This window comes from Anolis sagrei, chromosome 3 (assembly GCF_037176765.1).
Source record: "Anolis sagrei isolate rAnoSag1 chromosome 3, rAnoSag1.mat, whole genome shotgun sequence".
NCBI lineage: Eukaryota > Metazoa > Chordata > Lepidosauria > Squamata > Dactyloidae > Anolis > Anolis sagrei.
The window spans coordinates 200,293,050-200,310,268 of NC_090023.1; the positions used below are offsets into that span (position 1 = coordinate 200,293,050).

A 17,219-nucleotide genomic window follows, 5' to 3' on the forward strand; every position below is an offset into this window, starting at 1 on the left:
CCCAAAACATTTCTGAGTAAACATGATTATGTTGTAAAAGCTAACATTTACAGTAGAATCAACTGTGATCCATGTTTCAATAGACTTGTTATAATGCTTTTCTCAGCTACTTAATCCCTCCTGCTGCATTGGAAACCAACATTTTGGTATGCTAGTATTGGAAAAAAATATAACTAACCAAGCATGGACTATATGGGTAAATTCTCTTTTTCGACTTCAAAGCTTTCAATTAAAACATTGCTTCAGATTAAAACATAATCCTCAAGCTTTACATCAGAAAAAATAGCATTCTGCAGAGATGTTTTACTAGATTTTACAAACACCACTGGGCTTAAGTCCTCTACAAATGTATATTTCTTGTACATTTCCATACTAATGTTATGATGAAAATCGTTGCTATTATTTTGGTTTCCCACCTTCTTTCTGTATAGTAGTCTTTTATAGCATGCTGCTTTTGTTTCCTTAAAACCACCTAAGCTCAACTGTGTTTTGGAAAACAGCGCTTTCATGAATCTGGTACGGTCAACTTGTTAGAGACCTTGCTGTTGTAAGAAAATAAAACTATTTTTATCAAACAGTATTAGGAAAAGATCCATGTACACTTACATTCCAAGAGGAAGAAAAAATCCTGGTTCTCTGAATGTCTTTTGGCACTTTGGGAAAAGTCTTAGCAGCTTGCTCTTTTCAGCCACAGCACTGCATGAGTCTCTGCCTTTGTTTTCCTTTCCTGCCTTCCCTTCCTCTGAATCACATGAATGTTACCTTCATTTAAATGACCCACCTTCAATTAAGCATAACCAGTTGAACAAATAACTTTGGCTCCACTGAAGTACAGGGCAGAACCATGCTCATTCTCTCACTGCTGCTTAAGTAGGAAAGAAAAAATCCAAGGAGAGTTGCAAAAAGCCAGCAGCTAGCACAGAATGGTCATTTTGCAAATATGCATTTAATAAAGGGAAACATCACATCTTTTGAGATGCAGTGTATTTTGAGTTACCTTTTCTGAAGGTAACTCAAAAGGTTTCAGCACTACCTGGCTAGATTTGAATGCTTCAGAATGCTTTGGTTTTGAAAGACACTAGCAAAAGCATTAGGAGCCGAAGAGGATCCAAAGAACCACATAACTGTTTGGCAACTGAGCAAATCTTGTGAAGCACTTCAGATATTGCTGAACTGCAAGATCTTCAAGATAACTTTTACAGGGTCGAACAAAACTGTTTTAGGACTCTAGAGTCTGCTGTCATTTTTTTCTGCCATCAGAAATTCATAGTGTCAGAAATTCACAGGTATATCCTTTGCTCTCCAGGTCCTGGACCAATATTCTGGTCGAACACCCCACTTGTAGGTCCTGCCCTGAGATCTTAACCCATGCAGTTAATGTAAGGTGGCAGTTTAACACCATCTGGAGTACCCACCTGAGTTAGTTATATTTCTTTCAAGACAGACGTTGTTTCATTTTCCAGGAGCCTTTAATAAATTTCATTGAAGACATATTCAAAACTCTCTATGGATTCTATTTGAGAATAATCTCAATTCCATCCCTGCCAGGAATACAACATTGTATCCAAAATACTTTTATTATCTCAGAACCTTCTTTTTATGGTTTCAAATGTTGTGCACACAAAATCTGATCAGCTGCAAGACAGGTGGTTGTAAAACAGAGTGGATGCACAGTGTCCATGGTAGCAGATTGGGGAGAGTGGGTTGAGCTTCTTCTGTCAGCTCCAGCTCCCCATGTGGGGACATGAGAGAAGCCTCCCACAAGGATGGTAAAACATCAAACATCTGGATGTTCCCTGGGCAACGTCCTGGCAGATGGCCAATTCTCTCACACCAGAAGCGACTTGCAGTTTCTCAAGTCGCTCCAGACATGAAAAAAAGGAAAAAAAAACTTGAAAAAATACCTTCTTCCTTCTAGTGTGACCCAGGGTGGCTTATTACAATGTCAAACACTGGTGTCGGTAAAAACTTAATGTTTTGAAGGTTAAGAAAATAATGAAATAATATATTGTATTGAGATATCATTAACCTAAAATAGTATGAAATCACTTAAAAACATAACAAGAATACATCTGTACAATCAATCAGTCTCCTAATGTCTATTTACATTTAAAAATCTTTAGAAGGAGGAAAGACAGAGGGCAAGCCTATCCTTCCATGGAAGAAAATTCTACATTTTAGAAGCAACCACCAAGAAGGCCCTCTCATGTATTCTAAGGCCCCTTCCACACTGTCCTATATCTCAGGATCTGATCCCAGATTTTTCACTTTGAACTGGATTATATAAGTTTCCATTGCCAGATAATCTGGGATAAGAAGATAATCTGGGATCAGATCCTGGGATACAGGGCAGTGTAGAAGGGGCCTTTAGATAGTGGTGGAACTAAAGCCCCTTCTACACTACCATATAAAATCCAGAGTAACTGCTTTGAACTGGATTATATAGCAGTATAGCAGACTCATATAATCCAGTTCTAAAAAGATAATGTGGATTATATACTTTGATAATCTGGATTAGAGTGGCAGTGTAGAAGGAGCCTAAGAGAAAGTCTTCTGTTGATCTTCATCTTTATCAGTGAAAGATGTCTGTACTGATGGTGCATCCCTTTGAAATCACTATGATTAAGATGTACTAGGAAATAAGTTGTATATTCCCATCTTTGATATAGTGAAACCAAAGTTTGCAGACTGGGATCACCAATGCTTTTTAATTACCAGGAGTGATGATAGAATCTGCCACACCTCTCAGCTTCTTAGTTCTCTCTCAGGTTAGCTACAATCCTCAGGGAAGGAGTTGAGTGGATTTTCCCAGCATCATAGCATTACTGTAATGTATCCCTAATATAGTACAAAATGTGTGGGAGTGGTTTGAGCTTGAATGGGCAGTTAAGACCGGGCAACTTTACAAAAGAGCTAGAACTGTTTTGTTGATGTTGATAGACACAAGTCTCTGCCTTTTTGGACTCTTGTTGGCACTGCCCTGTACTACATCTTTACCACTTCATCATTGATCCACATGGTGCATGATACTCTGTCAAACAATATGAAACATCAAACATACAAAAAAATAATAATCTACAATTGGGTTTTAATCCACATTTTAAAAGAGGCATCTGAGCTGTGTTTCTCAGATAGATTGAGTACTTTGGACAGTTTCTCCAGACTTGGGCTACATCCTGGAGAAGACTTGTTGCCCTACAGACATGGAAAGAGTCTATATCATAGATTATAAAGAGTCTATAACATAGGTTATAAAGCCAGGAGAAGACATTATGGCTGTCATGTTTTCTGAGTTGTGATCAAGCAGTCACAGTCAGGAATCAGCTACTTTCCAGCAGCCATAATTGAAAGTCAAGTACAATACAAGGGGGGAAGTAGACTCAGGACATGGACCAATTCAGGTCAAACTTGAACTCTTGTATTGAGGTTTGACTACCATTAGAGCAGTGGTTTTCAACCTGTGGCTCCCCAGGTGTTTTGGCCTACAACTCCCAGAAATCCCATCCAGTTAGGATTTCTGGGAGTTGAAGTCTTCTGGGGACCCATAGGTTGAGAATTACTGCATTATCGGCACAGAAGAGCAGAAAGAAATAATGTATTTCTGATTAAAACTATGCATGGATTTATGGGTGTGTGTTTTAATTAAGCTACTGTTCCCTTTTGGCCTCAGTTATTTCCCTGTTAAATTCAGAGGATGCATGGTGTCCAGTGCTATCATTACCATCTATGTGGGCAATAATTTCTCGGTGATTCATACTGTAGAGATGGAGTCCCATAAACAGACATTCTTTTAAATATGCTGATGCAACACTCATGGCACCCGTTCATCCACTGACTTAATTGCTATTATTATTAACTTGCAATAACAACAGCAGGATTTATGAGAATAGGCTGACAAAGCATGCTTGCAGGAACACCAACATAGACTCATAAACTGAGCCCGAGGGTTAGAGATTAATATGATTGATATTATTTAACTTGTGTGGGGTGACGTGAACTAAGATAAATGAGAGGGAGGGGGGATTCTTTAACTAACCTGCCTATTAGTGACCCAGCCTTCCCCTCACTTATTACAGTAGTGATGGTCAATTAGAAATTCACAACACTCCAGAACAGCAGATTGGATGATGGTTGCTGTGGTTATGTGGTTGCTGGTAATGGCGATCACAGGGCCCCCAGAGATGTGTTCCTCGCGGCATTCCACTCCTCCCTGCTCCGCCAGCCAGAAGTGAGGTCAAAGATCCCCCCAATGGCCTAACCAGAAGTCCCAGAACTAGACGCTCTGTGCCAGAGTTCTGTTGTTTTGGCCTACAGACCTCTGGCACAGAGTGTCTACACTACACTACAGCAAATGTTTCATCCTTGGCTACTGCACCTCGTGGTGCAGGAGCTGAGGATGAAATGTCCTTTTCAGCATGCAGACCCATATTTCTCTGCATGCATTTGCATGCGGCCTCATGTCATCATGTCATGTTATAGGTTTACCATCATGGGACTATGAATTAAGATTCAGTTTCTAGTCTCCACTGAGTCATGAATGTCACTGGGGAACTTAGGACTCATTATTCTATCTTTGGTTGACCCACCTCACAGATAAAAAGCACCAGCAGCATTGTCCAATGGCTACAACTGTATAGTATGAATTTCCTAGAAACACAATCACATAGAAATAGCTCTGGTGATACTATCATTCAGTTGTAGTACCACTCTTAAAGACATGTAGGTTGCATGCTTTGAATGCACGATACTCAGTGCTTAATCCCTGCTGAAAATGCTTTCTAATTAGGACCAGTATTTAATCCATCACAACCTGACATGCAGAAATTAAGGAAGATCAAGAAGAAATTAAGAAGATCAAGCTTTTCATATTTCTTTGTCCTGCTGCCAAGAAACGGCTTAAATTTCTTAACTTTTGCATGTCAGGCTGTCATACACATACACACACACACACACAGCAGCAGCATGATAAATTAAGACTTTTCGATTTTAGTTAAGGTGGAACTGTATTTGTCTCATACCTGGGAAAGTTCTCTTCACAATGGGACAAAGAACTGTCAGAAGCAACAACTGTTGAGGACTGTAGGCATGGTTAGGTACGGTTGGAATCTTCATAATTCGGAATAAAGTCAGAAACATTACCTTTGTGAAGCAATTTCGAAGTTTTTAAGAAAACGGGAAGTCCCTTTGCCCTTCCAAAGCTTTTTCTGCCATTTTTGTTACGACTCATGAAATGAGTCGGAAATTATCCAGCTTTTCCCTGCTTCTGGTCCCTGGCCTCGGCTCAAGCCAGAGAAGCCAGTTTTAAACGAGAGAAGGAAGGAATTTCCTGGCCTCGGCTCAAGCCAGAGAAGCCAGTTTTAATGCCAGAGAAGCCAGTTTTAAACCAGGGAAGGAAGGAATTTCCTCTGCTTGCTTTTCCCCGCTTCTGGTCCCTGGCCTCAGCACAAGCCAAAGAAGCCAGTTTTAAACCAGGAAGGAAGGCATTTCCTGGCCTCGGCTCCAGCTAGAGAAGCCAGTTTTAAAGCCAGAGAAGCCAGAAAGGATTTGGAAGTCTCAGAAGTTTTGAAAAGTTTTGAACATTTTTTTCTGTGAAAATCGGAATTGACTTTAGAATCGAACCACCAGCGCCCCCTCCATCCGAAACGAGTTTTGAACCATTTTTTAAAATCAAACAAGCCTAGAGAACTGACTTATAGCAACCCAAAGTCACTGTATCACAGTTTTTTTCTGTTAAGATTTGCTCAGAGTGGGTTTGCTATTGCCGTTCCCTGACAATGAGAGAGCTTGATTTTCCCAGGATCACCTGGGACGGGGGGCAGGGGGGTTATCACTCAGTAGAAATTTGAACCTTGATCTCCAGTGTCCTAGTTAAACTAATCAATGGGAAACTTCCAACTTGATTCCTTTTATCACAACAAATATTTACTTCCAGCAATCTTTAGTTTGCACCACAAATTGCAGAAACAGTTTTCCATCATGAGTGCCCTTTTGTGGAATCAGTCCCCACATTTTGTGAGAGCTGCACTTGTTAGCAATTTCTTTTTCACTGCAATTGATGATGCTGGGTGATTATCTTGAAAGTCCAAAAGAGCTTGGGAATGAGAAGGATAAAATGTACATGCAAACAAAATGATTGCTGGTGGCTCCTATATTACTAGGGCAGTGAAAGTATCCCAAGTTTCTGCTGGCTTTAGAGCTCTCCAAGGTGTTGTAACTATTTAGGAATAGTGTTCAGCACTGTGGAAAACTCATTTGAAGCCTGGGGTAGATATATCATCCCACTGATTTGTGACCCACCAGCTACCAACTTTGGGTGTGTTGTATTGGGATGGCCCTTTTGCAGATATATTTTGAATAAATTAGGCCTAAATCCAATTGTCAGTCTCAAGAAAGTCCACTGATTAACTGAAATGAATGAATATAATTTAGGGCCCTTCCACACTCAGAATATAACCCAGAATATCAAGGCAGGAAATCCCACAATATCTGCTTTGAACTGGAATATATGGCAGTGTAGACTCATATAATCCAGATAATGTAGATTATCTGCTTTGATAATCTGGATTATATGGCAGTGTAGAAGGAGCCTGAGTCACCCCTGCAGAATCAGTTTGTATTTTAATCCAATACTTGGGGGAGGGAGTGAAGATTTCACATTAAAGAGACAGATGTTTGGGCGCCGAGGATGTAGAATGCATGCATTTTGACACCACTTTAACTGCTATGGCTCAGTGCTATGAAATTATGAGAGTTGTAGTTTAACCAGGTCTTCTCTTTCAGAGAGTGCTAGTGTCTCACCAAACTACAAATCCCAGGATTCCATAGAACGGCACCATGGCCATTAAAGTGGTGTCAAACTGCATTCATTCTTCAGTGTAGATACACCCTGGATCATGAGGTAGTCATAGAAATGAATGAAGAAGATGGCTTCCATGGCCTCAGATGGCGCAAAACACCAGTGTTTTCAGATAGAGAAGCACCACACTTCATCTGTGTCTCCGAAATGACAGATCTAAACTTGTCTAGTTCATTTGTTTTGCCAGGACGGCTCAGGCACTATTTATACTCTGCGTTATCATTTTACACTCATCAAAACAAGCTGTTTAGCAGTGTCAGGCACTCTCTTCTCAGCAGCTAGAGGCACTTGCGTTTAAAGGTGGCTGTTTGTTTTATTCCCCCCAGTGAAATTTCTCAACGCTATAAAGATCTTGGAAAGTACAGGGACACAATGTAGTTTTCCATTTTGTCTGGAAGACCCATATCTTTTCAATCTTTTTGGCAATAAGGTTGTTTTTGGATATATGCTAAAGTTTAAAAATAGGAACTCTGGGTATTAGTAACAGAGTCAGTAACATTTAAAAAAAACTATCCCCTTAACATCAGCCATGGATTTTAAGAATAGACTGCATTAGCATTATTTAATACTTACCACTTTGCGAACAACACACTACTAATGGATTTCATTTTTTAAAAACTTTAAAAATAGAAACAAATGGTCATAATTCCACCAAAATGAAACCCTGATAATATTTTGGAAATGATGAGTAAATAGTATTTGTTAAACCCTAAAATAGTTTGTACATGATATAGAGAAAGTAACTTTGCCTTTTTTTACTGAAGAAGAGTTAATGTTGTTACATATTTCTTTAGATGTAATATGTTGCTTCAAAGCTCGAATGTACTTTTTAAAATAAAGGTAAAGGTTTCCCCTTGACATTAAGTCTAGTTGAGGCTGACTCTGGGGGGTGGTGCTTATCTCCATTTCTAAGAGCTGCCATTGTCTCTAGACACCTCCAAGGTCATGTGGCCAGCATGACTGCAGGGAGCGCCATTACCTTCCCACAGAAGCAGTACCTATTGATCTACTCACATTTTCATGCTTTCAAACTTCTCGGTTGGCAGAAGCTGGGCCTAACAGTGGGAGCTCACCCTGCTCCCAAGATTTGAACTTCTGATTTTTGGTCAGCAAGTTCAGCAGCTCAACGGTCTAACCTGCTGCACCACCTGGGAGGGCTGTGTTAATGTATTTTTTAGAGAAAAAGTTAAAAAAAATAGTTTTCATCTCAGACAGGGAAAACTGCTTTGTCACATTTGTATCCCCTGTTCATATTTCCAGAGGAAAATAAGGAAATTTGTTCTGCAATGTAGGGCCGTTCCACACCCTATATCCCAGAATATCAGGGCAGGAAATCCTACATTATCTGAGTGTGGAGTCAGATAACTAAGTTCAAAGCAGATATTGTGGGATTTTCTGCCTTGATATTCTGGGATGTAGGGCTGTGTGGAAGGGCCCCCAGTCTTAAAGAAGCATCACACACTTTGGAACAACAAGCACTAAGACAGGGCCTATGTTTTTCTGTCGACGCATGTGTCACTATGGTGTTTGGTTGTTTTATATACAATAATTCATGTTAGAATGTGTGTATGCATCACAAGCACTGTTTATTTTCTTAGATCAATGATAGCTAGCAAATATATGTGTCAAAACATATGTGTCTATGTCACCTGTTAATATATGGTGACCCCATTAATTTCATAGTTTTCTCTTAGAAAGAAATACTCTGAGGACATACTGGCTTGATGGTGCATCACCCCTTGTTCCTTTTTAATGTTTTATTTGTTTTTACTGTTTTAGTGGTGGCTATACTATTTTTAACTTTTGGTTTTATTATAGATCACTCAGACATTTTAAAATGAAAAGTGGCCTTAAAAAACTCAGGTAAATGCTTCCAGTGAACTCCGCTCTATGTTTCCACTCAAGTATGCACTTTCCCTCTCAATGTTTCATCACTTGGAATGTAACTGTATAATATACTGTGAAATTCCATCCAACAAGCCTCTCATCTCCATTAGAGGCACACCTTTTAGTTCAGAAAAATGACAGATGTCCCCCCAGCTTTCCTCATTTCCTCAAGCCTTATCTTTGACCTGAAACGGCCTTATCAAGTCTGGGTGTCTGCTTCAGGGAGAGATTGTTGCTAATGTAACCCCAAAACAAATGCTAATTTTTGTCTGCTACACTTGCCTGTAAGTTAGTGCCCAGAGAGTCCCCTAAATCCCCTGTCCCACTTCTGTATTGGACTCCTCTGAAAATACAGAAACCCTATCCTCAACCCTCACTGATGGATTTGGAGAGAAGCCAAAGGTTGGCCAGACTCATCGTCTCCAATCCTAAAAATATCCACACACATGGAACCCCAATTTGCAAATGAGACTCGGACGCGTGTAACTGTTGGCGGAGTTGAGGCTGGTCTGTGTAACCTTGGATGAAGCCTAGGGGCTTCAGCATTGAGTTGCTACTTACAGAAAGGAAGTGAGTTCATTGCAACGTCAGGAAAAATATGCAAAGATATCTTGCCCTAAGGGTTCTGGGGGAGAGCCAAAGTATTCAGACAGTGGGATGGCTACATGAAAAGAAAGACAAATCCTCTACCTTTAATAGTTGTTTAAAAGATGAAATTTCAGTAAGTGTAGCTTTCTACCTGGTGATGTTACTTCTACACAGCTATGAAAGGTCCTTGGGTTGACATAGCCCCCATCCCATCAGCCTTGTATGCCCCAAAACCGAGATCCTTTTACTTCTACATTGCTCTCAGGTGCAGATCACAACAGGCCAGGGATTAAATGAACTGTACATCTATATAAATAAAAATGTAATGTTTGTTTGTGGGATTAACATAACTCAAAAACCACTGGGCAAATTGACACAAATTTGGACACAATACACCTATCAGGCCAACGAGTGACCATCACTCATAAGAACAATGAAAAACACAGCAAAAGAGACTTAAAAAGCAAAAAAACCCACAAAAATTATATTACATCTATGGCAGGCATCCTCAGAGGTTGTGAGGTCAGACCAGGTGTGAGGTCTGTGATACCTGCCATAGATGCAGACGAAACGTCAGGAGAGAATACTTGCAGAACATGGCCATAGAGCCCGAAAACCTACAACTATCCATTGATTCTGGCCATGAAAGCCTTCAACAATACATAGCAGAGGTTCGTTGATTTCAACTGTTGAATGGTAAGTCAATATGTATATAATTCATCCTGATTCAGTGGTTTACTCTAGACAAGTCTCACAATAAGATTTAGGCCTTTGCCTGGAAGAAATAAACTGCGATAGAAAGACAATGTTCTTTCTAAAGGTAACCTAAAAGGAATGGGATTTGTAGATCTTTCCGTCTTCCTAGAGGTGCTAAATAAGAAAATGTACTAATGCAATTGTGAATTAGTGCCCCTGCATCTCCAAATTCTACATGAGCTAGGCATAGCATGCTCATATGTATCCTTTCATGTCAGTTTTACAAACAGAAATGATGACAGGACCTCCACAGTGACATCTGCTACACTGCAGTGTTTTTGCCTATCTGGGAAAAACCATCCACAATCCAGCATTCGGTGACATGCATTTTATAGCACTTTCTAAATGCTTTCAAAGCATGTAGTCCTCCAGATGTTGTTGGCCTACAAACCCCAAAGCCCTAGCCAGTACAGTCAATGATGAGGAATGCTGGGACTTGCAATCCAATCCAATTTGGAGGGCTACTTTATTTCTATCCCTGTTTTACAGATATGGGCTGACTCAAGTGTGATACAAACCAGAAGAGCCTAAGCACAGAAATTGCAATATTGTGTTGCTTTTGTGATTTCTTTAGGAGTCTAAAGCAATGTTGTGAAGTTGCAAGTTTTATGGTTGCATCATTAGCAATGTTGCACATTGCTGTGGTTACAAAGCTGTTGCATCGAAATCTTATAATTATAACATTGTAAAGAAAAGTTAGCACATTTGGAAGCTAGTCTGAATGGAATATAAACTATCTCCAAGGCTGGAAAGTCACTTTCTCTTTTAACAAACAAAAAATACTAGCACTGCATTGAAAGATTCAAATTTATGATAAACACTCAAAGCAAACGATAACCAAAGCAACCAGTTCAATAAACTGCAACTTCATGGTGCATTTTGACTACAGATTTGTGGATCAACAGCAACTGTTATCATAAAAGGATTGGCTAAATGCAGTCATCAACTCAGAGTTTGGACAGACTTGGAAACAGTGAGTGGTAAAATTGTTGGATGTCTTACAGGCAACTTTTTCCAATACATTTCTCCCTTTTCTCTAATGTTTGCCTTGCATAAGATGATAACTCAAAACATCTGGACCAACTACTTCACCTCCACTGATATTTAACGTCCTAGTTTTTCTCCACTGTGTACTTCATGTTACATAAAATAGTCATGTTTCCCTTTTTTTCACCCACAATGCAATGAGGGTGTTTATGACTACAATATCAACTGCAGTTGGGGAACAAATATCATTCATCTACACCAGTGGTTCTCAACCTGTGGGTCCCCAGATGTTTTGGCCTTCAACTCCCAGAAAAATCCTAAGACCTCGTAAACTGGCTGGGATTTCTGGGAGTTGTAGACCAAAACACCTGGGGACCCACAGGTTAAGAACCACTGGACTACACGGTCAGTTGAAGGCACCATCTACACTGACCATCTATTGCAGTTTCAACAGTATTGAAGAAAGTGGAGTTACTGTGCAGATTATTTCATAGGAAATCCTGGAACCAGCTTGAGATCCAGATGCTGCTGACACAAACCACAGAGCACTGGTGCCTATTAAGGGCTTTCTTTCACTCATTTTTGTGGGAATTTGTTGTCTGGCCACTGTAATTTGAAGCTAACTTTGAAATGCACTGCATTTCAGTGTTGCTCAGTGTTGATAAGGCCTAAGTTGACATCTCTAAGCATCCAATTAATATGCCTTTTCCCAGTTCAAGTCTCAAAATACTTTATAACAGATTTTAAACACAATAACTCATTCACCAATAGGGTGAACATGAGCAGAACAGTGTGGGTTTTCCTATGTGTCTTCCCATATATCAACCTATTTCATATAACTGCAAGAACAATAACATGCATGTGGCTTTCATCTGGTTTACCAAGCTCCTGACCAAGGGTGGTCAAATCTTGCTGAGAAGACAAGCCTGAAACGTTAGCTTCTAGCTTAATTGTACTTGTTCAAAGCCTGAGCTCAGAGCTGTGCTTGTCGAGTCCAAACTTGCACATTATGAAAAATTTAATTAGTCAAAGAATGTGTTTGTGTGATGTTTCAGACCTGCTGAGCGAGGCACTTGTAAATATGCCATGATTCCTAATACAGTTGTTTCAAAGTGAAACAGCTCAATGTGCTGATTCCAAAAAGGAAAGAAAAAATGTTCTTTCGCAGTTTCAATGTAAGAGTTCATTTCTATTATAGGAACAAATTGTAGAAGTAGCTTTGGCTTTTTGTTGAAAAGTAACTGAAATATATTTTTGCTTCAGTTTTCCCCAATTAAACCATACCAAATGGTAGACAGACATATGAACCTGAACACTTCAGAGGGTTGTTGCGAGGAGAAATGTTTCCACAGATGTTTCCATGGCAGTTAAAGTAGATAAATAGTGTTATAACAGTGTAGTATGATAGGTCTCTTATGCCGGTAGGTCTGCTGACTGAAAGGTCAGTGGTTCGAATCAGGGGAGTGGTATGAGCCCCTATCTGTCAGTTCCAGCTTCTCATGCGGGGACATAAGTGAAGCCTCCCCACACAGGCATGTAGCCGGGGTGGGGGGTGGGGGGCTTGACGGGCTTCAGACCCCCCCCCCCCCAAATTCTCCAGGTGGTCCATGAGAAGGCCTTACTGGTACATTATTTAAACTTACGTTTATTCATATCATTTTTCAAATAGTTTTTATTGAAAATTTTTATACTTTACATAAAAAAGAGAGCAGGGGGAGAAATTTGGGGGGAGGGGGATCATGGGGAAGAGACAGAAATATAGGGATGCTCAATATATTCCATATGCATGAGGTTATTGGGATAACGATACAAAAGGTTTGCTAGGGTATATCCTTTGCTAGGGTAGAATCAAACTCAGCCCCCACCCCCAAATAAAAATCCTGGCTATGGGCCTGCACAGGATGGTAAAACATCCAGGAAACCTCTGGCCAATGTCCTTGCAGACAACCAATTCTCTCACACCAGAAATTACTTGGTTTCTCAAGTTGCTCCTAACACGAAAAAAACAAAAACAATACTGACATGACCTCCATGAAGGAGTGAAATATGAATGTAATATAAAATAAAAAAGTTCACATAACAGTGAATTAAGTATTTCTTTGCATACTGATTAAATTAACCAAATCATTCAGTCAGTTTGTTCTATAAATTATTTTTAATTAAATAGGAAGATAAGTAAATACATTTCAAAGGGTGAGCACATATCTAGCAATTGAATAGTTGTGACAAAAACACCGTTCAGTTAACATTTATTGGATTGGAGACAAATAAGAGAGGCTTACATTGTGCCCCATAATGTATTTAGGTGAAACTCTTATGGAGATTATGATAATATGTCATGTTGTTGTAATACCCAAGATGATAAAGGCTATTACATATTGGCACAGCATAAGGTTTAAGTGACTGAAAGCACATGGCACTGCAGTGGTAAACATTTATGTTTCAAGCAGCTGTAACCTACTATAAATGATGTAAATAATTTGTCCATACCACTTCAAAGCTAACAAAACTGGATTTTGAAGATTCTGGCATCATAAAGAGAGCAAAGATGTAATGCATCACAAATTACATTCTTTTCCACTTCTTAATTTAGTATTACCTCTACCAAGTATGATTCTATAAGAGAGAGAAAATGTCTCACTTCTAGTTTTGTGAAAGCAGCAGGAAATCATATTAAGGGAGACAAAATAAATGCACCAGTAAGTAAAGAAAATGAAAACACACTTCCTTCTTGTATAACCCCAAGCAAACCATGTCATAGCACTGAATAAAGAGAGAGCACTTCTATCAAAAGACTTCTAAGCTTCCTGCTGTCAAGAGGATTGATAAAAGTGAGTATGGATTTACTTACCTAGCCTTCCACAAATATAATCTCTATATAAAATATATAACTCTTCTTCCCCTGATCTCACAGTGTCCTTTGTTGCCGTTTACTCCTTCTCTATGTTGGGATCCCCTTCCCACTGGATCACATGAAAGTGTTCTATTAATGTGAATTGGCTTAGGTTTGAGAACACTATGCTGGATAGCAGCGAAGTGTAAGGAATCTGACCCTGGGAGCTCTATGCTGCACGTCACTTCTCTACAGGAACTCTCAGTTACTGGTTGGGAAAACAGTATAAAAGGAAATGTAATACCAATGAACACACCTTCCCAGGTGCAGCGAACTGGGTGCCAAATGTTTTATTGCTTGATTGGTTAGTAGGGAATGGAATATTTTCTATCTATGCCTGGCTCCACACATACTTATAAGTAAGGCACAGCACCTCTCTGCTGTCACAGTAGGTAAGAGTTTAGACCAGGATCAGAAGAAACCTTAAAGCTGATATCATGCTCAGGACTAGAATCAGAGTTGGAAGAGACCATAAGAAACATCCAGTCCAACCCCTATCATGCAGAAACACACAATCAAAGCATTCCCGACAGATGGCCATCCACCCTCAGTTTAAAAACCTTCAGAGAAGGAGTTTTCCACACTTCGATGCAGCATATCCAACTGTTGAACAGCACTGTCAGCAATTTCTGCCCCTTTAACGCTAAGGTACACTCTTTTCCTGTAATTTGAAGGCGCAGAAAAAAAGTTTGTCCCCTCCTCAATACGACCTCCTTTCCTACATTTAAACATGGTTATCATGTCCCCTCTCAGCCTTCTTTTCTCCAAGCTAAACACACGTCTCCTTAAGCCACTTGTAGGACTTGGCTTCCAAACCTTTTATTATTTAGGTTGCCCTTCCCTGACTGGACACTTCCTAGCTTATCAATATCCTTTTTGAATTGTGATGCCCAGAGCTGGACAGAGTATTCCAAATATAGTCTGAACAAAGCAGATTAATACTATTACTTACCTCGGTCTAGACCAGTGGTTCCCAAGGTTTTTTTTTTTTAATCAGGGACCACTCTGCAACATCAATACCAAAAGGGTTTTTGTTCAACATTAGATTTGGTTTGGTTATTTTGGGTGCTGGTTTGGGTGCTGATTCTGAAAATTATATTGGATAGATCACATCAGCTCAAGTTTCTGACACAGAACATATGCCATCCAGTAGTCACCATCTGATCACCCACAGAAAAGCATATTTAATAATCTAGAGCCACAGACCTTATTTTAGATCTTGCAGCCCACCTGTGGGCTGTGGCCCATTGCTTGGGAACCACTGATTTAGACACTACACTCCTACTGATGCATTCTGAAATCACATTGGTTTTTCTTTTAGCTGCTGTATCACACCAAATGATTTAGTAGCTTGTGGTCTACCAAGGCTCCCAGATCCTTTTCACATATACTGTTTTTAAGCCAGGTGTCACCCATGTTATATCTGCATTTCATTTTTCCTGCCTGAGTGTAGCACCCTACATTTCTCTCTACTGAAATTCATTTTATTGTGTTTCCCTCCAGCTCTCTAACTTTTCAAAGTTGTTTTGAATTATGATCATGTCCTCTGGAGTATTAACTAGCCTTCATAATTTAGTGTCATCTGACCACTGGTTCCTATGTATACTATTAAAAAAAATCTAACTTTCTCTTCCTTCCCCCATACTTTCCATTGAAGAATTAGGAAATCATAAATGTTTACTAGTATTTAAACAGCTTGTCCTTTTCCCAAAAAAGGCATTGCTCGAGAATCAACAAGACTCCATGCATAATAAATAATCCCACCTTTCTCTTAGACACACACAGTAGCAACCCCTAGGGTTTCAAAGTTGAAAACTACAAAAAATCTCCTGTATCTTTATTAGTGATCTAGAACACCATAGAGTCATGAAACATTTTGCAGCAGTAAAAGGTCTCTGGGTACTTCCTTTGGGCCCCATGGTGGTTCAGCTGAACTTGCTGACTGAAAGGTTGGCAGTTAGAATCCGGGGAGTGGGGTGAACTCCTGCTGTTAGCCCCAGCTTCTGCCCACCTAGCTCTTCAAAAACATGCAAATGTGACTAGATCAATAGGTACAACTTCTGGGAAAGGTAATGGCTCCATGCAGTTATGCTGGCCACGTAACCTTGGAGGTGTCCATGGACAATGCTGACTCTTTGGCTGAGAATTGAAGATGAGCACCCCCCCCCCCCAGAGTCAGACATGACTAGACTTAATGTCAAGGAAAACCTTTACCTTTGGCACAAATTTAAAAGTTATATAGAACACAGTATGTCCTTTTATCTATCCTATGGGTGGTCTTGATGAGAGTATGGGATTTATGTAAGCGCTGTTTTACCATTCAAGAATTGATTAAATGGGTCTGCTCTTATTGGAACTAACAAATCAGTTTCAGGCCAGGATGTTTCTTCATGTGGTCGATGGAATCATTATGCTGTATATGTGCTAATGAGTCCATCCCAATTATTTTTAAAAAATAAAATCACTTCCCTAAGAAGCTATGTGGGAAAAAGATAATTAACTTTTCTACTTTTCCTTGACAGCTATTCCTTATGTCAAAATCGATTCCCCTAAGATGCTACAAGGAACAGTAGTAGTAGTAATTTTATTGATTAGCCCTTAGGCCATATCACAATAAGAAACAGAACAACAAGGCCTGACAAGACCTGATCACACTCCACGTAGAAAGTTAAAATAAGACACTTATAATAATACAGTAAATACATATGTTAAGACATGATAAAACTGATAAACTGATCAAGCTGAGTATATACATCATATTTCATTATCACCCCTACAATTTACCCCAATCAGCCCTACGTAGCAAGTGTAGTTACAAGGAACAGATTTTAACCAACAGAATACAGAATGGGGAGGAATTATCAGGTTACATACTCCTTGGATGCATCTACACTGTAGAATTCTGTTTGAAACCACTTTAACTACCGTGGCTCAATGCTATGGAAGCTTGGGATCTGTAGTTTGATGAGGCACCATAACATTTTGACAGAGAAGGCTAAAACCTGTAAAACTACAACTCTCATGATTCCATTGCCTTGAGCCATGTCAGTTATAAAGTCGTGTCAAACTGAATTAATTCTACAGTGTAGATGCACCCTTAATTCAAAAACAAAAATCACAAATGTATTTTCTTTGAGGCTCATTGTATCTTGATTCTTTTATGTAGATTATCCTGGTGGCTTAATTAAGTGTGTTCACCATCTCCCTCTGCTGGATACATAAAGCTAGAACCATTATTTAAATCAACTTCAA

At 39.6% G+C, this 17,219-nt stretch overlaps 1 protein-coding gene across 10 annotated transcripts in view; it reads right to left on the minus strand.

Moving 5' to 3' along the window:
* Positions 1-14,101, minus strand: part of TACC2 (transforming acidic coiled-coil containing protein 2) — a 212,729-nt gene extending 198,628 nt beyond the window's left edge. For 2 of the 10 annotated variants that reach the window (XM_060768563.2, XM_060768556.2), the window contains exon 1: positions 13,926-14,100. The gene's annotated coding sequence lies outside the window, so the exon portion shown is untranslated. Of the gene's footprint in view, positions 1-13,925 lie in introns of all 10 variants that reach the window. The other 8 variants (XM_060768560.2, XM_060768564.2, XM_060768566.2 and 5 more) reach the window with 6 other exon arrangements.
* Between the last annotated feature and the right edge of the window lie 3,118 nt (positions 14,102-17,219).